Source organism: Apteryx mantelli, chromosome 6, assembly GCF_036417845.1.
Source record: "Apteryx mantelli isolate bAptMan1 chromosome 6, bAptMan1.hap1, whole genome shotgun sequence".
NCBI classification, from domain to species: domain Eukaryota; kingdom Metazoa; phylum Chordata; class Aves; order Apterygiformes; family Apterygidae; genus Apteryx; species Apteryx mantelli.
The window spans coordinates 45,766,463-45,789,311 of NC_089983.1; the positions used below are offsets into that span (position 1 = coordinate 45,766,463).

Consider the following 22,849-nt stretch of genomic DNA (forward strand, 5'->3'; position numbering starts at 1 on the left):
ACATTCATGAGGATGTGCATGGGGGAATTTATATGTTTTTTATTACGTGTTATTCCTGCCCTGTAAACCTGAGTAGGTCACCATAGGTGGGGAAGGGCACGCCTGGACATTTCTAACCTGCCGGTACTCACCTCACCTGGCCTGGCCAGCAGGATCTGCCCGACCCTGAGCACGACCAGCAAAACCAGGGGAACTGCTGCCCGGCAGGCCCTGTGAGCAGAGAGTTGTGGGGAACCGCCAGATTAAGCTCCTGCATCATCCGCTGCAGTGATTACAAGGGATCGTATGTGATTTACAGGGAAATATTTTGAAAGAACCTATTTGCAGGCAATGAAAACTGACTAAGGGTATATGGCATTAGTGACAGATTAAAGACAGAACCCCACATTTAAATTTAATAAGCCTGGGACAGAATATATGCAACTTGTTATTATTTATATTTCAGTCAGACCCACAATGTTGTAGATGCTTCTTAAAGAAAAGGTGATTTCACAATGCTTAATTTATGTAAAAATGAGTAAGCAGACAAAAGAAGTATCAATGTACTACTAATAATCGTTATTGAGAGAGCTGTTAATGGTTGTCACCCTAACACCCAACTATTGGCAGTAGCTACCTCTCTCCAGGACCTACCTGGTCCATCTTTGACTCACTAGATGGCACTTTTGAGCTCTTGAAATCAGGCTCAGACCCAAATGGCCTCACCAGCCCGTATAGAAGGACACGAGGAAAGGACCAGTTGCAGTTAGGTCTAATCCTTCTGCCACTCTTTCTAGTGGCAGTTTCCTCCCTTGCTGCTGAATTCCCTGGTCCTGCCCTCAGGCAGTCTATATTCTTTAGTTATCACATTTTTTCTTCAGAGAATTGGCCTGAGCTTCTTAGCAAGATGCAGCTTCGATGGTGGATTGAGTGACAGAGTCATAAAGAAACTAGGAGATAAGAATAACTAAAAGCTAAGAGGTGTCAAGGACAGCTTTTTAAAGCTCTTCTCAGCTGTAGGTGGCAACACAGCAAAGTACTGTTCCTAGTTCAATCCAGTGGCAATCCAGCTTGGTTTAAACGATTACTGAAGAATGGTGTAAACTGGTCTGTTCACTTTTGCACTGAGCTGTACTAATATCACTTATGCTGTCAGTCCTTGCATTTCAGCAGGAGCTCAGGGGACAGCCCAGGCTTAGACAGTTCTCACGTAGCTGCCATCGATAACTGTCCCTCTATGCAAGAACACCTGAATTATCTACCTGCTGATAGTCCAGCTCAAAATCTTTGTTTTTGTTCAAGACACGGTTTGGAAGTTGCTTGCGTCCGTGTTCACTCCAAGGCCATTTGTAACAAAATGTTGTCACGCAGCGTGTCTAAAAAACAAGCGGTCAGTACTATCTGGTATTCCCAAATGAGTAGGACATTGCCGACAGGGTTACTGCAAAATTCAGTACTGAAACAATACTGTAAGACCTGGCTGGTGTTTGCACACATTAAAACTATGTCATACAGCTATACAAAGTGCCATTTTAACACTTTTCCCCAAAATGCCTACCATTTTTTGGAAGTGTTTTATTTAGAAGTAGCATCAAATATTAGAATTATGCATTGAAAACCAAGTACACATTTGCTCGAGTAAATAATGATCGTGTATACCAGACCAGTTCTACACGGCCCAGCCTGAGAAGGTGGTTTCAGCAATAAGGAAAGCTTATGCAAATGTTTATTTCCCCTCCTCCTGAGAAGAGGATCCAAGTCTTCTCTGCTGTTTTGGCTAGTTTCCTACTTCAGTCCAAAGCCCTGCTTTCTTGACTATCCACGTTGCGTTTCTTCCTACGATCCCCTCTTGAGTGAGCCTATTTCCAAAAGAAAACCTGGTCACAGCTGGTAGGATAATGTACTCTGGGACTACTTTAGATCAGACAGGGCTGGACACAAACTATGATAGTTTTGGCACCTTCTTCCTGATACAACTATCCAAAAGCGTCCTACAGGCCTTGAGCTCTCAAATGCCCCCCCCCCCCACCAAACACATAATCTCAAGGTTATACTCTACAAAATAATTTTATTAGGTTGTTACACAGCCCCCTCATAGCTTCAAGTGCTTGGAACTGGAGAAAAAAAATCCCCACAAACAAAAAAGGGGAAAATAGTGGTCATGGGGGTAACACAAGTGACGGTGGCAATGTAAGGCGAGTGCTATGCAGTTTGGACCTGGCCAGTCTGCTCCAAGGAGCAATAGCTCTTTGTGCTGTGGGAATGAGATTATCCACCTCCGCTGGCCTGAGAGCCAAGGCTTTCTCCTTGCCGTGGTCTGCACAGAGAGTGAAGCAATTTCCTCTTTGCTCCCTCGAAGGGACCTCCAAGAGCCAGCGCTGTTGGTGCAGCGTGGGCAGCAATTGCTGATTAACATGAGCAGGGACTCAGGGAGACCCCAGGTTTCGAAATCTGGAGTAGGAAAGAAGTATTGTGTTCTCTGTGTCCAAAGCTTCATAAAGCAACTTTTCTCTCTTCTTTACATCAGAGGTCATTACACTTGGGCAATTGCTTTCTAATCTGTGTTTTTCATATCATTCCTGTCACTTTGACATTTGGAATAAAAGCACAGGATGGCATAAACAAACCTTTTAGCTAAAAGGAAGGGCTAAAAGGGATGGCTAGTATCAGAAATGGATCTTGCAGTGATGCTCTTTATCTTTTCCTTTCCACTGCCTTATAACCTTTTATCTCTTCCCTACTTAGAGCACAGATCTTCTTAGTTCCTGCTATCTAAATTACAGGTCTTTCAGCAGTTTGTTAAATGTAAGGAAACATGGATCTTTTGTGTGGTTCAGTAGAGCTCTCATTTTTTGTTAGTTACTAAGTCAGCACTCACAATATACTGTTATACTGGGTTTTCTCGTATAGTATCACAATGTCTAAAGGCATAGCAACCACAGCACCAGAATGAGAATGAAAAACATAACCCCAAAATCAGTTTGGCGGGGATGATGTTTGAGAATGTGCAGAACGTTTGAATACAAACTCAGTAGATGTTTTTAACCTTTTCATTTGTTGTGAAAGATTTGTCATAAATATGTGGTCCTTGACAATAAGCTGAAAGGCACTGCTTCAGTGAAATGCATCAAATTAAGAATATGACTAATTGCATTGACAAGTTAGTGATGGAATCTTGTGTTCTGTTCAGATGAAATGAAAAATGCCCTATTCTACTAATTGAAAATATTACAGAAATTGAATGCCTTCTAAAAATCAAAGTGAAAAATAATATTGCTATCTTCTGTCTTAAGAGCCTAGCCTGAAAAATCTGCTTAAAGGGAGAAGGGGTAGAGATAGATCTTTAAGTCAAGGTTAACGAGAGCTATCAGAAGTATGATTTGAAGTATATTCTTAAAGTAATATCTTTATCAAGGACTAGGTAACAGCACCCCTGTTAGGGATGATCTGTAGATTGAGTTCAAATGTTAACATATTTTAAAAAGTTTTCTTTTTCGCTTTTTATTCCCCTTCCTATCCTTTCAGTGAACACAAAATAAACAGTTAGAGGCAACACAGAAAAACAGTCTGAGGATCACCACCGAGAAACAAATTAAAATTGCATGCCATTTTTATGTACATAAAAAAAGAGAGAGAGTGCAAAGCATTCTTTTCCAAGGAACACAACTTGTATTGTATTAGCAGGAAGCAGATGACAATTGTTCTCCCTTTCTGTAAGGGATGATAGACCTTAATCTGCAGTTCAGAAGTTCTTAGGTAGTTTTAAACTAATTTTCTCATTCTGAATGCACACAATGTTCTGAGTATAAAGCACACCTTAGACAGACTGGCTTAGTGGCTCTGTATATACACTTATGTTCAATCAGTGCTGGTTCTTCATTATTTATTAATGATTTTCTCTGTGTATTTTCAAAATGGTAGCCCTTTTAAGAAGCAGAAGAGTCTATAATTCTCAAACTGGGGTTGTTAAATGAAAAGGACTGCATGGGTGGTGTTTTTAACTGGTAATAGAGAAAAGAAAAAGTGGAATATCATGCCAAATTCTATGTTATTTCTTTAGGTTTAAGAGTGAATAGAAAAAAATCCACAGGCAGGAAAGAACTGGAAAAATCTCTGTTTTAACTCTGCCTAAACATGTGGAAAAAAAAAATCCCCAGTTTAATAGCCTTAATTTTAATTTGATTATGGTAAATGTGGTTCCAATTAATTTTACTTAGCCGGTGCAGATGGAGCCAAAATCATACTGAAGCATCTGAAGATAAACCTCAAATTTTCTCTCAGGAGAAATAACACTGAAGTTGCCTTGTCGTGTTTGATAAAAGCCATGGTGTCTGCAGGCTGCAGGGCAGAAGACAGCTCCGGGCTGCTTGGGTTTAGATGGGCGAAGGATGCATCTGACACCAGCGCGCAGCAGTTAACATCGCTGCTCTTACACACCAGATTACAGATTAGGAAAATGGACTGTTAATGAGTTCTCAGCGTTTACGATTGCTTCTCAGAGCCCAGTGGAATAGATTCATTGAAATTTTTAACAGGAGTAAAGTAACAGAATTATTTAAGCAATGATGTAGGTCCCATCGGTGTTCACATATATTTCTAGGCTGTTAAATATCTCCCCAAATCTGACCCAGGGTCACTTTTGAAAATCTGAGCTGGGGCCAGGGTTCTGTAGAAATATCTACGAGCATCTGAAGGTCTACCCTGATACTTCTGTACATGTTTAGTCACTTTAACAGATTTGATATCTAGGCAGTTTCATAGAGTTTAGCGAGTTTTTTTCTGTGTATCAAATTATTTGTCTCATTCACATTGATGGTCCAAACTGAGTTAAAAACCCATTCAATCATAGGTGAGTTTAAGACTTTTAAGCTCATTTCTTGGGACCACACTCAAAATTTGTTGTGCTTTCTGTCTTTTCCTGTATGCTGAACTGTGCAAATGTTTCTTCTCCAGTAGCGAATACTTATTTTTCATTGACTTGTAAAGCAAATAGTGCCATGTGCTTGTTATTTTTTTTCTTCTCCCTGCTCCAAAGACATTTGTCCCTGCATAAACAGGCTGAATTGCTACTAATGCTTTGATTTGGAGATAAAAATTCCCACCCCAATGATTCTTTTGATTTCCCTTCTGGTTTGCAGGGGCACACGCTTCCCTTCTCCCCCTCAATCATAGTTGTTGTCAAGAAATTTTTCCCGTCTGCAGTTACTGTCTCTTTCTATGAACCAGAACTTTACAGTCTGTACCAGGGCTTAGCTCTTCCCGGCTGTAAAGGACCTGCCAAGTCTCATTCACTTAGAGTGAGAGACTTGTTCACTTTGATTTTAAAATTGCCTTAAAATTAAATAGCTCCACTTTTGTGGCAGATGATTGTGTAGTGTGTTTCAATAAGACATTTAGAATGGTGCTCCTAATCCTTTGAAATCTCACATATTTAAGTTGTCACATTTTGAGTCTTGTGTCAGGCCCCCCCCGCCCAGATTTGGAACTTTTGCCAGTAACGAAACATTGTCTTCCCTCCTCCTCCTCCTCTTCCTCCTCCTCCTCCTCTCTGCTCGTTATTGTTTGTAAAGAAAAGCCACCGGCAAAACTATGCTGGTACCTGTTCTTCTTCTTTTTTCAGCACGGATAACTCTCGGTATTCTTCGCCTCATCCTTCATGGTTTAGTATGTACTCAGAATTACATGGTAAAATTCAAAGTGAAAACCATGTACCTTTTCCTATATCTGTCTTTAATATAGCAAAAAAGTGGAAGGGAAGGGAAGGAAAACCACTCGGAGAAAAAGTTGTCTTTTATATATATATAGTATTTGCTGTATTGTTATAACCCATCAAATTAACAATTGTCACAGTAGTGGATTCCTAGCAATGTAGCTAAGCTCAAAACCTGGTGCATTTCTGTTAGCATTGAGATATACGCTGCTCCTGTCCTGCACCCCTGAAGACGGGGTGCTGCTGTTTCAGCAACATCTGAGAAGGATCGCGCAGGATCTTGAAAAACGCAAGCCTCATGCAGTGACTTCACAGCAAAGAGTTGTAACAAGAGGTCCCTTCTCTCTTCCTCTTCCTAACTCCTTGTAAAATCTCCGGTCTTTGAAACTTCAGATGACTCCCAGACCTTCACCACCGTATTAACAAATCTAGATGAAACGGAAGGCAGGTTTGCACTCAAGAGCAGTTGATCTAAAAATAAAGAAATCGATGGCACCAAAGGCACAGGATCAGCAGAACATTTAACATTTCCTGGCTTTCCCGGGGCAGACCAATGATGACAGTCATCGCAGTTAACTGAGCTGACGTTACCAGCTCCTTAGTTTTTTGCAAGCTTTAATCTATGAAAATTTTCCATAAGATGCCAGATCAGAGGTGAATGTTTAAGGAAGTATTGATGGTTTTTTTTTCTCCTAAGGAGTAAAAAATTTAGACAGGGAAAAATAATCCAGTTTCTTTCAGGTTTCTGGTAACAAAACCCATGTTTGGGAAGAGTCGGGATGCCCAAGGCTCTTGCGGCTGGCAGCAACCACCACTCAAGCCCTCGCCGTGCCCTGGGCGGCAGCAGCCCCTCTGCGGTTCCCTACGCCCAGAGCACCTGAACCGTGATCTTGCACAGGAAAGCGCAAGGAGGCCAGAGCACTCGTCCTGTGCCAGCCCACGCTCTGGGAACGGTTTCAGTTAATCTGCTGGGAAACAATGAGGTGCTCCTTTGTTTTTTGTCAGTAAACACGCTCTATGAGGAAACAAGACAGCTGTGAGACGCCTGTCCTTTTTTTTTTTTTTTAATTATATTTATTTTAATACAGTTTGAACTGGGAGAGACTAAGAGTTCTAGTCTGAGTCGTAAAGCTGATAACTTTGAGTATCTCGTGCTACCAGGATAAGCTGCTGCAATGCTAATTATAAGAATAAAACCTTGACATTACAAGTCCGGAGAGACAGTGCTCTATAATTTTTTTATTTTTATTTTTTGGCAAGGAAACTAATTAGATTAAGTGTTAACCACTCTAGAATATTAGCTGTTAACTGTACGGTCTGTGGACAACTAGACAGGGATCTGTGATGCTCTGGCTGGTCATTTATGGACTTACAGTGTTCCAGCTTCTGGATTGCATTAAAAGACCAAATACTCAGTTGTTTCCTTAGGTAATTGGTATACGAATGAGGCTGGTGTTGACATCAGGGATAACTGCTGTCAAGTTAAAAAAAAAAGAATACTATGATTAGATGACATTATGAAAAGCCTTTTATTATTTTTAAAGCTGCTTTTTTTCCATTAAAGGGTAGAAAAAAGTATTTTGTAATTGGGAAAAAAAACAGGTACAAATGTGGGGTAGCAGCACAAATAGAAAGACATATGGATCTTTGATGAATTTTGTTCATGTCTGAAAGATCATGAAGGATACAAAAGAGAATTGTGACATATGGAGGAAGCAGATTAATTAATCTGAAAACAACCTTTGTACAAGGAACAGTTTCTGCTAAAGTGATTAAATTTAAAATGTTGTATAGTTGTCAAGGTTTGCGTAAGGAGAGAGACTCTCAACTGTTACCCGGTTTTGAGAGAGCTACGTAAAACCTTGTAGTCTAATAAGGTAAGAAACGTTGATGCGTAATACTTAACAACCCGTTTCGCTTTCAGAGTTGTTGCATGCCACCAAGAACAAACCCATCATTTTGCCTGCAGCGGAGCTGCTGATCTTTAGCTACTGTTTCCTCTCCTTGCCCTGGCCCAAGCTCAGCGTTGGGGAAAGTCTCCTCAGAGCCATCATCCCTCTTCGTCTTCGAAAGCACTCGCCACGTCTCTCTTCCCGCTGCTAAAGGACTAAAGCTACCTCCTCTCTGCATCACGGGACAGCAAATAACTGCAGAATAAAGAGCTATTATTTTAGATCTTCTCGACCGGTATTTATTCTGCAGAAAATAATACCCTCAATCCTATTGAGTGAAGAGATATTCAATAAATATTAAGAACAACGTTCTCAATGTAAACACTGAGATATTGGGAGGGTTTTTTTTCCCCCCGTCGTGAATCTCGGATGCCAAGTAACCCTCGCCTCGAGCCAGGAGAGGTTTTTGCGTAAGCAGAACGGCAGCCTGGACACGGCTGGCACTGGGTTAATTGCACTGGAACTCTATTTCACCCCTCCTCGGCAAACTGAGGTTGGAATTCTGCCCTAGGTTTTGAGGGGAAATGCAGTTACCCCATTATGCAGATATTGATAGATCCTACTTGAAGAGATCTAGGAAGGAATTTCAAATTATGTTAAATTATAGCATAATTTAGTCTGCCTGCGAGGGAAGGTGGGAAAGAGAACAATTTGTATTGCGTACGTTGCTCAGACAAAACAGTGGCTAAGATATAAGACTTACAAGCCTCTTGCATTTTGTATTTGGCATGTGTCTGGGACTTCTTGAAACTAGCTAACCAATCCCAAATGAAAAAAGGAAAACTCCAAAAAGCCCATATTTGAATGCATTAAGTACATCTCCCCTGAATTCCCTGCCAAAGTCACTTCAGTCATCAAACTAACACACAAATGATATGCATGCATTCTTACGAGAAATTGCCTTTTCCTTTCAAATATTTCTGAAGAAAAAAGTAAAGTTTAATTATGAAGAGATAACCAGAGGTGTTACCCTCAGAATTTAATTATTATTTGATTAAATTTCAAAAAAAACACAACTAAGCTATGACAGAGACAGAAAGTATAGTAAAATGGTAATTATGAAGTAGGAGATATGAATTAAGATAAGTTAGGGAAGATTTTTTTTAAGTGCATGCCTGTGGGTAGGGGAATAAAATAAGTGAACGTTCTCTCTCTTTTATAAAATATTAACACTTTGAGTTAGAAGATGGATTAATTGATGCCATCTGCTGAACGGACACGGAAACCAAGCTACCTTTTAAGCTTTGTAATACCTTTCTGTGATAAAAGTGGGGTGCTAATGGAGTAAGGAGGGCTTGGTTGTAAAAGCTGTACCCAGTGTTTCACTGGAGGGGGATCCTACTACCACGGGAAAAGTAGATCCCAGCTGGGTTGGGCTTCAAACCCTCTGGAGCCGGCAGCCTCCGCAGGCACCGGCCCTGCGTGTCGAACTACCCCAAACTGGAGAGCAAAAGGCAATATCGGGTACGGTGGGACGCGCCAATAATTAAGGAAGGATGAAAGGCAAACAGAGCCCGAGCGTCGCGCCGCGGAAGCTGGCAGGCGTATAAATCAAAACGGCTGCCGCAATTTATTCTCCGAGCCCTGCAGTTGCCGTTAACGTTGACATATTTTGAGCAGCTGGAATTTTAGGCTGCTGGCTTCCTGAAGACAACAAAATTAAACATACTTTTAAGACTTCATATTAATGATGTAGAGTCTTATATGCTTCTTTAAATTGTCAAGCTGTTTGGCTGCGTCGAGGACTGTCTGCTTGCAGTGCAAATAGCAGAAAACTGAGCGTTGGGAATAGCAGAAAGCCGAGGCTCAGGGCCTTTTAATGCACCTTTTCTGGGAGGAAGTTCACCAAGGAGGCTTTTCCATCTCCTCTACCTGCCCGCTTCCTAAATGTTCAAATACTCATAGCAGTGTCTTCGGAAATGACAAGTCAATATTTAGCTTCCAAGGTTTGATTTAAAGGCAATGATCTAGGAAAGTATGCTGAGAGCTAAATCTTGCAGATCTTTACGCAAGCAATAATCTACACTCACAGAATTTCCACTGTAGGATTAGGATTAATTTTGGCATGAAATCCCCCTTCCCCAGATACAATTTATGGTAAAAGAAATCTGTTTTGATAGATTTCCCTTCCTAAAAGGGCCTAGCCCCTCAGCTAAGCACTTATCTTTATTTTTCAAGGACTTAGTTCTTTAACTCCTTTTCCACTTTGATATCTGCATTCTGGTGTTACATTAATTTTACTTCCAGATAATGAAGACACATCTAAGGAAAGCATCTAATCCTGAAGTCAATTAATAAATCCATTGAAAAAACAATTTGTTTAGAACTAGAGAGAGGACAAATATCTTGTGTGTGCTGAGATTCCTTTATGCTGTCCTTCAATTAAGGATTTAATAGCCTACAATTATCCAAGCGTCTTTTCACTGGGTTAAATAGTTGTCTTACTACCCTTAGGAAAATTTCAGCTTTTTCCTCCTAAGACATCCCAAGGGACCTTCCTGAAGTACAAAGACAAAAGCTGCTATTGAGCCTCCACCTTCCTTTCTCCAGAAGGATGCACAAGTGCTGGAGTCTGTTGGCACTTTTTTAATTCAAATCACAGATGAGTTCTATGGATTCTTTGCATTTCAGCGGAAACATGCTGCTTTTTGCTAATGACACTTTTTGTGGTAGACACTGTATCTAATTTTTAAAGCAACAGCCTTTTATAAACTGAGAGGTAGCAGAAAATAATGGAATCAGTGTATTTATTCTATTGCGGTTTTGCTTCAGTTTCATGTGTAAAAAGTGTACGGTGATTGCATTCTGCTATTAAATCTTCTCATCACACAGAACAAGAGCTCAAACACCAATATTTATATGCAGTTTCTATAACAGCAGAAATTAATTGCGAATACAGTTGTTCTGTGCCCAGCGATATCAAAAAAGGAGTCTTGCTTGCTTTTCTCACTCTTTGCCTCTGTGGGTTATCTAGAAGGATGCAGAACATATCCTAAAATTCTCTAACAGTTGAACCTGGCATCCTTTAAAAATTATTTTACCCAAGTAATTGCTGCCAACTTCAAGTCCAGTTGCTGTAATTTTAAGCAATTACTTACTTCCCTTATTTTGCTCATCCCTATAGAAGTTTCCCCTACCAATTGCCTTATCTCAGGAATATATGCACGGAGAAGGGGACGTGTGGCAGAGGCCTCCATGCACATTCATACGCGGGAGAGTACGGATCCCGATACTTGACACCAGACAGAAATACAAAGATGTTTCTCTGATGGCAAAGTACTTGTGGTCTCCCTCCGTGTGTTGCTAGGAGACCCGTTTAAGAATTAATCAGGGAAACATCACAAATGCTGCTAAATCATGCACCACGCTACAGCTTGAGCTGCTCCAAAGAGATGAGAAAAACACACTTTTTTTTCCTGTTAACCCGGCGAGGACTGGTATGCAGCACAATTTCCTTTAGTAAGTACACGGCTGTACAAGCACAAAATATTTACACTGTGTCTCCAGCAAAGTTGACAGTCATGTCTCGCCAAGCACTACTTGTACAACAAGGACAAACATAGGCATATGAGAAACCGAGGATGGAAGAATATGCTCAGGCAGCTTTCGGGCATGCAGGAAGTTCAAAGTAGGACTGGTGATTACATTTTCCTTGAAAAAAATCCAGAGATGACAGCAAAAGATGGGTGGGCTGTGCCCACCCGTCTGCAAGACCCTGGCATGGGGAGTGGGAGATGCTAAATGTGAGGAAAACGCCTTGAAATGGGACCAATGGTCGTGGCGAGGAGGGATGTTGTGAGCTGGAAAAAAGCACCATGAGCACTGAAGGCTGGTCTGCACCAGAAGGTCCCACTACGTTACCTTATATTGGCTTAGATCCAGTTATTGCAGTGGGACTGCACTTTTTGATAGCATCTGGGTGGAAAGGAAAATCAACTATTCCAATACATGGCCCTTTCCAACCAGTCTGGTGTCTTCCTGTGAGGGAATTGCGCGGCAAAAGTGTACCAGTTAAAACACATGCACACCTCCACCAAACGCTTAAACTGCTGCCAAAGCTGCATTTAGAACAGACCAGGGACTGAGGCTGTCAAGGGAAAGGGGGAAAAGCTGGCACTTTGCGCACAAACGGCAACCTGAGGGCTCAGGAAGTGATGTGAGGGAGCAGGGAAGCTGAGAAGTGTTGCAGGGTCAGACATTCACTTCTGCTTTTTGCAGCATATGGTTCAGAACTGCTCTACCTCAATTTCTAGAAATCAGACCTAAGATTCCCACCACCAAAAGCCAAAGTTTTATAAAAATAGCCTTTCTTGTGTGAATGCAACCATATTTTAACTGAGGAAAAGGTCAGTCATGGTTTTGGACTTAAAATTGGGCTTGTGCTCTGATCCAAGGGATTTGCAAACACATCTCAGCCCCAGGTTCCTGTTTGAGGGTATACTTAGTTAGGATTTTATTCTGTTTGGAGGCTGTGACCGTGAAGGGGTCTGAAGGTTGTCTGGGAACCTTTCAGATAATGAAAACAAGGCCTTGGAGAGAAGACAGTCTGTAGAAAGAAGAGAGGGCTATTTTGTTTTCAAAGCCCTTTGCTGGATTCTGAAGAATTTCCCATGCCAAGTGCAAAATATGAGAATTTTTAGAAGCGGCCTGGAAAGTTCAGAGCACTAGTAATGGGACTGGGAACAGTCCTCACTTTCCATTTGGTCCTTTGAGGTTACCAGCACTAGCGGCTGCAAGCGCGGCTCTGCTGGTGGCTTTGGTCAAGTTGCCGTTGGACAGATGTCCCTCGTACAAAACCACTGCAGTAGCTGGCAACGCGGCCGGAGATCTGTTTGCTGATATTCATAAAGCTGTTTGTTGTGCTAGTTAAAGGTTCTGTTAAATACAAAGGAGAAGAATTCATCTTAGCAAAGAAGCCAAAAAATGAATTGGTGTGGACTGCACTTCTCGCTAAGTGGCCTCCCCCTGTTGGGCCAGAAACATGTTGGCAGAATGGGAAAGCAGATCCCGCTGCTGCTCTCATACCGTACCTCCGGAAAGAGAATTGCTTTCTGGGTCTTGCAGCCTGATCTCTGAAGTCACTAAGTGCATTTTGAAGGAGTAAACATTTGAACTAAACCGAAAAAAGAAAAGATATTCCAAACCAACTCTCCTCCCAAGCCCCCCAGTAGAGCACACCTTGAGCTGGGAGGCATGTTCGGTTGGGTCGTTCTCTTGGAGGATTTCTGGTAACTATGATTTTCGGTTGCATTTGTTCTGGTTTCATGGCAGGTCAGTGGTGAAAGGGGCGTGCTGCACCCAGTGCAGGCAGGGAGGAGAAGTGAGCGGTTCCTCGAAGCGTATTTGGGAGTACTGCAGAGTATTTTCCCCTCCATGCCCGCTCGGTGTCAGGCTGCTGTCGCAGAGGCTCCAGCAGCCACTCAGACCCCACTTGCGATGATTTTCCAAACCTCCGACTACATGTTTTCGATCATGACTTCATGGCGTCTCGCGTAAAGCCATAAACCCCTGCCCTGCTGAGTCTCCTCTTCTTCCCGTCGACGTCACCAGCGGCAGCCGGCTCCGGATTTGCGGAGGGTATGTCTGTTTTTATAAGCATCTTTCTGGCACGTCTTTTAAGGTAAACATGCTGTGCTACAACGACCCCAGCTCAGCCTTGCAGCTAATAATAGTAAAGCTTAGAGAGCTTCAAAGAGGATTAGAAAAACATGTTTGAAATAACACCCCCCCCGGCCCCCCCATAAAATGTCTGTATTCTGACAGGACAGGAATGTTTGAGGGACATAAACCCCTCACGGGGAGAGGCGTCGTCTGACCGCTCAGGGTCAGGGGCGAGCAGTTACAGCCGTATCCGCAAGCTGTTTGAGCGCTATCAGACATCAGTGTCGGCCACTGCTGCTAGAAGGATCCTGCACCAGTTTAATCTGATCCAGCAAGGTGAACCCCGTATTCCTAAGAGTCATATTAACTTTTAATGTAACAGCTCTCCACAAGTAACGCTCACTCCCCCGAACCTCTCTGTCGAAGCTGTTCGTTTCTATTTGTTAAGGTTTTTGGAGGTGGAGGAGGCTGATGCTGAAACTGTGGCTTTGGCCACCTGCGGCCAAGCGACGCCTCTTTCCTCCATGGCAGATCCAGGTGCTATATACCGTCACTGTCCTGCTCCGTCCAGCCTTCCCCGTTCGTCTCGACGGGCTTTGCCGCACGCCTCTGAGGAGGATTAGCTGCTAATTTTTGTTGAATTTCTTGCTTCTCCTTTTTTCTCCCTCTCGCTGATCCAGGCAAACAGATGTCTCGGACACCTTGGACTGTGACCATCCCCGCTCCCCGCCCTTCCTCCTTCCAAACAGCAATCGTTCCAGCAGCCCGGGAGATAAAAAGGCATTAAAGGTAATGACCCTTGTTCTGATTTCACATAAGGCTGGGCCTTACCCAACAAAACACTAATCCCCGTTTTACTGATAATTATATATCAAAAGTGATAAATGTTCTGTGACAATTCATTACCCATAGCATACTCAAAGGCTGCTTCATCTGCGAGTAACCTGACACGGATTTTGATTCGGGTGTTGCAACAAACACACATACGTGTTTGCAGAAGCATTTCTCTGCCCCCCCCCCCCCAAAAAAAAAATAGTATTTTGGGAACCGGATAATAATTCTGTGTAACTTTTAACTGAAAATCTTGAATGCAATTCTGTGTGCATTCAGCACTATTGCATCTCTAGGTAGCTTTTAGAACAGCACATTAGCTTTGAATATCTACTAAAAAAATTCATAGTCTGTTAAATGAATGATAGTTACAAAGATGATATGATGTTCCTTTAAAATTATTGATTGTTTCAGGTAAAAAGACACTATAAGCAAGCAAGACTAGCAAACATATTAAAGGATATTGTCACATCCTTTGGCACCTTTGGCACCAGCTCCCGAAGTAACGTCAAGCAATGTAAAAATATATTAACACAATACGTGTTTAAAAAAAGAGAACACAGTACAATCTCTAAACTCACAAAAAAAGCTGATCAAAATTAACAGGATTTGGAGGTCAGAAACCAAAGGAGTCTAAATATGAAAGCAGAGCAAAGTAAGGAAAATAATGTTAGTTATTTAATTATTTTAGCAGGTTTAAAGCTCTTTAACAAAGCAGAGTTCAATCTGAGGAATTATTACTGTTACAGAAAAATAATTGACAACTATAACTTCAGCATACTTAAAACAGTTTGAAACCAATTAGCTTCTCACCTAGACTTGAAGAAAGGCCAGTGCTGCTGCTGTAGTATAATGTAATCAAAACCACATTGAAGTATAACAGGAACTATCCTTATACAAGTTTTTTTTCTAAGTTTAGAAAAAAATTAATTGGACAAGTGTGTAGAGAGGATTGCTATATAGTAGGTCCATCAGCAGAAAAATCCTTTGTAGAGCAATTCAAACTCTATCCTCTGCCAACACAAAGCAACTTTTTTAATAGGTTTAACTTAAGATTATTGAATAATGCATTGATGTGGGAACAGAATGGCAAGTATCCAAATAAACCCTAAGGACTGGATTAAAACACATTAAAAATTACTAAAATTTCATGTGCAATCCTATATTTGGGCATGTGAGTATTTGGCTGTGGGAAAAGTTGTGGACTCGAGCTCTCAGGTTGGGTGTGCAGAGACAATAATTTTGTCTCTGTGACAGACATGCATTTGGGTATTTTTGTGTTTGAAAGAAGTCCATCCTTATAGGTTTAAGTTTATTTGTTTCATGGTGACTACTTTTTTTTTTTAACATGCGTACGAGGACACGCAGACTGTCAAGGTATGGTATGCTGCATTACCCTTAATACGGTTTTCAGAAGTGCTCAGCTGCAACGCCTGCAGAGGACCTGCCTCTCTGAAAATCATATCAGCTTTTTGGACATTTGATCACCTTCCTGAGGGTTCGGGCTTGCTAGACCCAGGGTGACTATTATCCAAATGAAACTTCATTCTAACGTAAAGGAGAATAATGTTTGCCATCTCAGGCTGAAACCCTGGATATGGTAGACCACAGGCTACCTTAGATCTCCTTTAGGTCATCGTTTGACCGGGCTTCTGGGGCCAGATCAAAACCACTGTGGCCCTGTAATAGAGAGCATTGGTCTGGTCTGAACTCCCTCTGCTGATCCAAATGTTTTCCAAATTTTTTTGGATGGGTTAACTTTGTGCTAGGAGCAGGCGTGCTGTATCCAACACTGTTTGTCTTCCCGCGGTGTCATAACACCCAGACAAAATCCGTATTGTGGGCTCGTGTGAGCTGGAGAGAAACAGATACACACCAGAGCAGATCCGGTGTACAAATCTGGTATTGATAATAATGGCCTGTGCGTGGCGGCGCCCAGTATCCTTCATCGCTTGAGGGATACATCTGGCCTTTGCCACCTAATATTAAATTCTCCAGATCGTTTTAGGTTCTCCTAGATGCTGCACAGGCTGCACTATTTAACGTTCATTCCCGCTGCAGTGTTTAATCCTCATTTCTTTTATGAAACATTTGCAACTCTTTTCCTTGCGATGCAAACTTCGCTCGTTATATATGCATTTCCACTCCAGATCAGACTACCTTACTGTGCACAATGACATATGTCTTGCGACTGTTCATCGCAATGTGCGACTGGAAGGGAACACCTGCTTCCCCCAGCCCAGGCCCCCTGCTTCTCCCAGCAGAGCAACCCTTCCGCGCGCTGACAAAGAGCCATCTCAAAGAAAGTTACACTTGGGGAAAATCAACTTTTTTTTGCCAAGTGAGTCCACTGACGAGCAGCTCTTCGTGCAGAGCTTGCACTGCAGCTCCCAATCTGCTTATGAAGATCGCTACATCTTACCCCAAAACTAATGGTGACCCGGCAGTTTTTGGCATGCTGGTGCAAGCGTATCACAGCAGCTGCCATCCATGGTACCCACAGGTTTTGTGACTGTGGGGACACTGGAGAGAAATCCGGCTCAGAAAGATTTTACCGAAAGGTATAAAGTTTGTGGGGATGGCTGCCTATGGACTGTATTTAATTTAAGTCCTGTTAGTAATGTGCATATAACATTTATATAATATATCATAGCCTGGTGCTATGAATAAATATGAAGACATAAACAAGGTCATTTATGTGAAGCCAACAGCAGTGTTACTGCTGGACCTGAAAGACACATGCAAAAGTAGAAAATAAAACTTTTCAGTGTAGTGGCTGGAGGATGCTACTAATGAAGAAATAGAACATATTTTCTTTTCCCATATTGTCACTGGCGCTTTCACTTCCAATATCTTAAATGTATCTTCCCTTCAAAGAGACTTGAATAATATTTTCGCTTCCTGAAAACAATTTGTTATCCAGAAAACATTAAACACTAGCAGAATCAGGCTGCACTGACTTTGATGCATTATCTACAAATTTACAAGAAGTATGGATATTCAAGAGGTCAGCGAGCAAAAGGATGAACCTGCATACACAAGAAGGGAGCTATTTTTTTTAATAAACGTGACACTGAATTGATAAAAAACAGAAAAAAAAAAAACAAGGAAAACCAACCAGAATGGGACGTGGAGCTTCCTGCTACGAACTGTGTGCCAGTTTGACAATTAATTGATTCAGACTGATTGGTGACTTGGCAGTTACATTCAACACAGTTTCCTGCAATCTGCCGGTCCAACCATCCAAGGGATGTTACTGGATCCTGCCCCGCTCTGTTCTCTCTCCCATCTGCTGTGTTATGCAAGATGAGATACAGCAGTCCTAGAGAATTTAGAAAGTACTACAGGAGGGAGGGAAAAAAAAAATCATCATCCAGCTTACATTGAACATAACGTTGTAGGATCACGATCCACTGAAGATGAAGACACAGTAAGGGAAATTCCTGCCTGCTTTATGAAAACTTGAAGAGCTTCTGGCACATAGAAATTAGAAGGGAACAGCTGCAGTTTTTCAATGCAATAATCAGACAATAATATAATAATTAATTTTACCACACTCTATACAGAATCATTCTGTTTAGACTTTTCCCCTTCCACCTTTTCGCCCCTTTTCCTTCTTCATATATTTTCATCTCTTTACCTCTCTTCCAACTTCATACATATCCCTAGTTCTTAGTGGAAACTGTGCTTTTCCTTTTAAAAGACCATTAATATTTTCCTAAGGTAGATAAGTGTCCTCTGCTGTTCCTAAACAACCACAGATTTATAGCACCCTTAAGATTAAGTACCTACCCTGACCTGTAAGGGCATCCGTGATGCTGACATAGCTTATTCACACTCAGAAGAGCATCTCTGGGACTCACTTGAAGGCAATCAGTAGATGTCCACCAGTAGACGTCTCCCTTGAGTTCACCTATAAAATGCTCCAGATGAAGTGCCTCAAGTCTGCCAGCAACTGCAATGGGAGATCTAGGGACTGCCTTGCAAGACCCATATTTTTCACAAAAGCACCAACAAAACTTCTGGAAAGGCCTGGGAAGTGCCAGGATGGTGTTCCCACATCCAGTGGCTGAATGCCAAGAGTCTGCTCCCTTTTTGGCTATGCTCTCTCACTCCCAACAGGTCATAGCAGCCCGGGGTGCACCTCCACAAGCTTCGTGAGCATGCCAGGAGCAGAAGGAGTGAGCAGGGAGGAGAAGGAGCATGGCAGAGGCTGCCCAGGTGGTGCAGCTCCTGGCCTGCTCATGCCACACCAGACACATCAGCCTTGGGCATCTCTGGGAAACTGGAGCACAGACTGGATTTGGGAATGAAAGGGGGCTGACAAGGCAAGATGTAGGCTTGAGTGATGCCTTCCACACCATGGGCTTCATCATAACCCACCTGGACATGGTGCACTGCTGGTAAGGGCATCCCCTTGGGCACAGCCTGCTGCAGACACCGTCGAGGATGGCTACCGCTGGAAGGCAAGGCTCGTGCCACTGCACTTAGTGCAGGCTTGCACCACCTGAGCGAGAAGCTGCTTGCTGAATACCTCATAGGGTCAAAAACAAGTTGCAGAAGACTAGAGAGACAGAGCAGAAAATGCTAATACCTGAGTAGTGTTCCTGCTGGAGATGTGAACCCACAGCGAGAAACCGGAGGCAGGTCCTCTTTGGCAGCACCCTGTAGCATTGTGCCATGTGCTTGGTGAATGAAAAATACATGACAAAATGGTGAAACCAGAGTGCAGGTCCCGCACAGTATCTGTGGTGGTGTGGCTACTGCTGAAGTGCCCCAGCCTGCAGTTTTGGGTGCACTTGTCCACTTCAAGGAGAAACCGCATAGGTCCCTGGCTGGCCTCCCACTCTGAAGCAGTGACAATGTGTTGGGTCTGTGCTTGGAGATTTGATTTAATGCCAAGGCCCGTAGGCGGGGAGTGCTAATGTAACATGTTTTGAGGAAAAGTGGTGATGTCGGTCACAAGCTCTTCATGGTGCAGAAAGGTCCCGCACACCACAAAGGCTAGAAAGGCTTAAGGGGCATGCACCAAAACCTTGAATGATACCTGCATTATAGCGTGATATGGTAGCATGGTGCAGAGAAGACAGGATGCTCTAGGAGTGACCTCACGGTTTGAATTTGGACATGTTTGATATTCTAGCCTAGTGTGCTGAAAGATGAATAGCACCTGGGAGTCCCATTAAGGAACAGAGCAGGCTTAACCAATAAGACTCTCCATCAACTTTTATAGATTAGTAATGTTCAGACTCTTAATATGTACCTTGGAAGATTTCCTAAGACTAGGAAAGAGACTCCAACCATCAGTTGTAGACTGATATCCTTATTGTATAGATAATGAAGCTGAGGGAGAAGGAAATGAATTTGGCATTTGATTTTGGCTAAAGTTTTATTCAGCAGAGTACAAAGGTCAGTCTAAAGCAAAATTCAGCGTATTAATTCAGCCTATTAATCTTAACTAGGTTCCTGCCTGTCCTGGTGGTTATTTGTCTGGAAAGTATTTTCCACATACAATATTTCCAAATATTGTCTTTGAAAGAGTGAACACTGATGTTGAAAATTGTCTTTGAAACTCAGCTGAAATTGATAAAAGGGAGAAATTGTTCCTTATATAAAGGGCTTGAATAAAAACAAACAACAAAAAAACCCTAGAGGCACTTCTGGAGATGAGTATGAGCGGATGTGCAGTGCTTGTGCTAAGGGTGGAAAACAGAATAGAGAGATCCTGGAAATCGTCATTCCCAACCTCCGCTGTGAAAGCAGAAGTGGTTGCTCTCAGAAGTATTTCTCTTATTCACTCATCCTTGTTTTCCTTAGATTTTTTAGGAATCATTTTGATACTGATGATAGTCAGGAGTCGTTAACATCTTCTAGAAGTTTATTTGAGCAGAAGGGGAACATGGAGGCCATCAAGTTGCTGCTCTCCCAACCCTGTGCTGGAGCAGCCCGTTCAGCTGCACGAGACTTTTAGCTTGTACCTTTCTACTTCTAACTCCCACTGCCCAGTTCTGCACGTGCACCGACACCTTTTTAGTTACTGAGTTGCTGAACTTGTTTGGTAATGGTGCTAAATACAAAACGAGGCATAATAAGCTGTAGCAGTCTGGATGCTGGATGAAAAGGGATTCAACAGAAAAAACATGCTGTTCCGTGTTTTGCATCCTAATGGACAAACCCAACCTTTATACTGCCTCCCCATTTTGCGTATTTGTGATTTTTCTACAAACCTTTCAACTGTCCGTGAGTAACAGACAAACGTTTCAGCCAGTTAAGCCACTTCAGCCACACAGGTCCAGAGCTTGATTTAACAGTTCATTAAGCAACTGGGTATTTTTTCTGCTTGCTGGCTTATCCAAAAAGAGTCTGTGCCAGAGACAAAGATGCAAAGCAAAGTCTCTCCTAAGTTACAAAATTTTTGTACAAGTACCACATATTAATGACCACAGATTTACTAAGGCTTGGCAGCTGTCCCAAATAATATGGAAGAATAGAAATGTCTACCCCAGACCTGTAGAACTCAGATCATGACTTCTGGAGGGGCTTCTGATTATATGCAGAAATAAGCTTAAAGGCTCAGTCTAGGTGGAAGTTGTCTAAGTATTTCCTCTACAGTCTGGGCACGAAGCTATCTGGTGATCCTGCTCAGTATCTTTGCAGGAAAATATTTTGTTTGCCAGGGAAAGCTAATGCAAAACATCAAAGGCTGTTGAAACAAATGTTTTGTTTTTACTTAACATTTTTGCGGTGTTCATTCATTCTAGCTGGAATCAGATAACACTGCCAGTTTGGTTCATTGAAGAAGTTTTTTTCACATACATCAAATCCATCAGCTTTCTTCTTCTCGAGCAGTTGAAAATCCACCAAGGGAGAGAGATCATCATGCCAGAAACTAAATCAAGCAACACATTGCATGGAAAATTTCTGTGCCAGTTCCAAACAGCCAACGAGAGACTTATGCCTCTTGAAGTATTTCGCCTTATCAAAGACAGGTGTACTTTTTTGTAATTCTCTAACAAGAACAGAGATTGAATCAATAGGAGAGACTAAAAATATAACTGCATTTTAATTATTTTTACTTTTTGCAACATTAAATAATTATTTCTAAAATGTCCTTTCCTAATGAAGGTCTAGTACTATACCATGTTCAATGTGTTGAAAAAAATGCTTTTGCCTTATACAGCTCCAAAATCTGCCTCAAGAACCGTGACACACAGTAGAGGCACATTTTCTGTTGGAAGAATCTGTGTTGTTGATAACAGAAATCTACTTCAAGAATAGTCAGACGTGAAATCCTAGCAAGCTACCATTAAAAATTTGCTTTAAAATGGCCTGGATTTTAGGCTCTGCCTAAGGAACCCAAAGATAAAAATGACCCAAATTCACATCCAATAAAAAGCTAGTTCTTCAAAGATGATTTTATGTGTGGCCTGTTACTCAACAGGAAACAAATAAAATTGTTACGAATACATGGAACTGAACCCTACTAAAAATTTCGAAGGACAGCAGAAAACACGCTTCCAGCTAAATCTTCAGTTTTATGATAAACTTTCAAAGCTGCACAGCTGAGTTCTGAAATTTTCAAAAAAGAGAGCAAGAACACATATTTAAATAAGACATCCTTAAAGAAAAAGGAAAAAAAAAACATATAAAAGAGAAAAAGCCGTCCTTGCTGGCTCTCAGGCTGCAGCGCGCTGCTCGGCCTCTCGCTCTGGGCAGTCAGGGTCCTGTCCCCCGCCGCACTCGAGCTGCGCTGGCCCAAGCAGCGAGGCGTCCCCAGGAGCTGTAAAGTGCCCGAGCGGCACCTCAGCCAGCTGATATGCCCTAACACGCACCTTTAGGGTCAGGCCCCTCAAAAAAGGGGATTTGCAGCTGCTTTATTTTTAAACCTGCACTAATGATGCAGAGGCTCGTACCTTTTATACGACTGCCAAATCCTAACCCCTCACCTTTTTCTCTGTAGACTGAAGTATAATATATAAAGTTTGCACACGCCAGGGAATATATTTGGCGTATCAGGAAATGGGTGATAGCACTGCCCCATGACCACAGGTGAGCCACCCACCACGTCCTCTTCAAGCAGGACCTGCTGGGGTCTGCTGACCACCAGTTGCCTCCTGACCCCAGCGTGGGAACCGCTGGGTACAGTGTTCACCTGGGTACAACGCCGTCCTTAGCTGCAGAAGACGAAAAAGTCCTAGAAGACAAAACTTTTACCTCAAACGCACCTGATATCTAAAACTTGGAACCTAGACTTGAAATTATAGACTGATCTGGGTTGAAGTACCTCTTACTCCCAATTCAGGTGTCCGCAGTTATTAAGATGTTGCATGATGCTAATGGATGTTTATAGGCTAAAAGACTCAGCTGAGATGCTGAGTCCTGCATTCCACCCCCAAGATTATTTTCTTTCTGTATCTAATTATTATAGTGAAAAATAATTCACAAACGAGTGTTTAAGCATGGACTTGAACCCAGGTTTCTCACCCCTTGACAGTAGGCTACCTACTACAGCCGGAGTTTTATACTCTGTCTCGTTAATTCTTTCTGACTACTGAACTCTTGCATTCTTTGCCACACAGTGACCCAGGTGCTGTGCGGGTACTGTAATGTTCTCCGAGGTGAAAAATATATGTTTTATCTGCTTGCCCAGGGCAGGGAATTGAGACATGGTACTGATGCTAGGCGTTTGCACAGAAGTTGGGACTTTCACAAAGTTAAACTTTTTAAACTTTTGATATATGCCCCTGAGAATATAGTGCAGACTGTAGAGCCTGGA

General features: G+C 42.3%; 1 long non-coding RNA gene across 1 annotated transcript; it reads right to left on the reverse strand.

Moving 5' to 3' along the window:
* Nucleotides 1–6,100: 6,100 nt before the first annotated feature.
* LOC136992325 (uncharacterized) lies at nt 6,101–14,931 on the reverse strand. The gene is made up of 3 exons (XR_010884515.1): nt 14,887–14,931; nt 7,063–7,163; nt 6,101–6,160 (listed from the first exon to the last, which is right to left on the reverse strand). It is a non-coding gene; the product is annotated as an uncharacterized lncRNA (long non-coding RNA).
* Nucleotides 14,932–22,849: the final 7,918 nt, after the last annotated feature.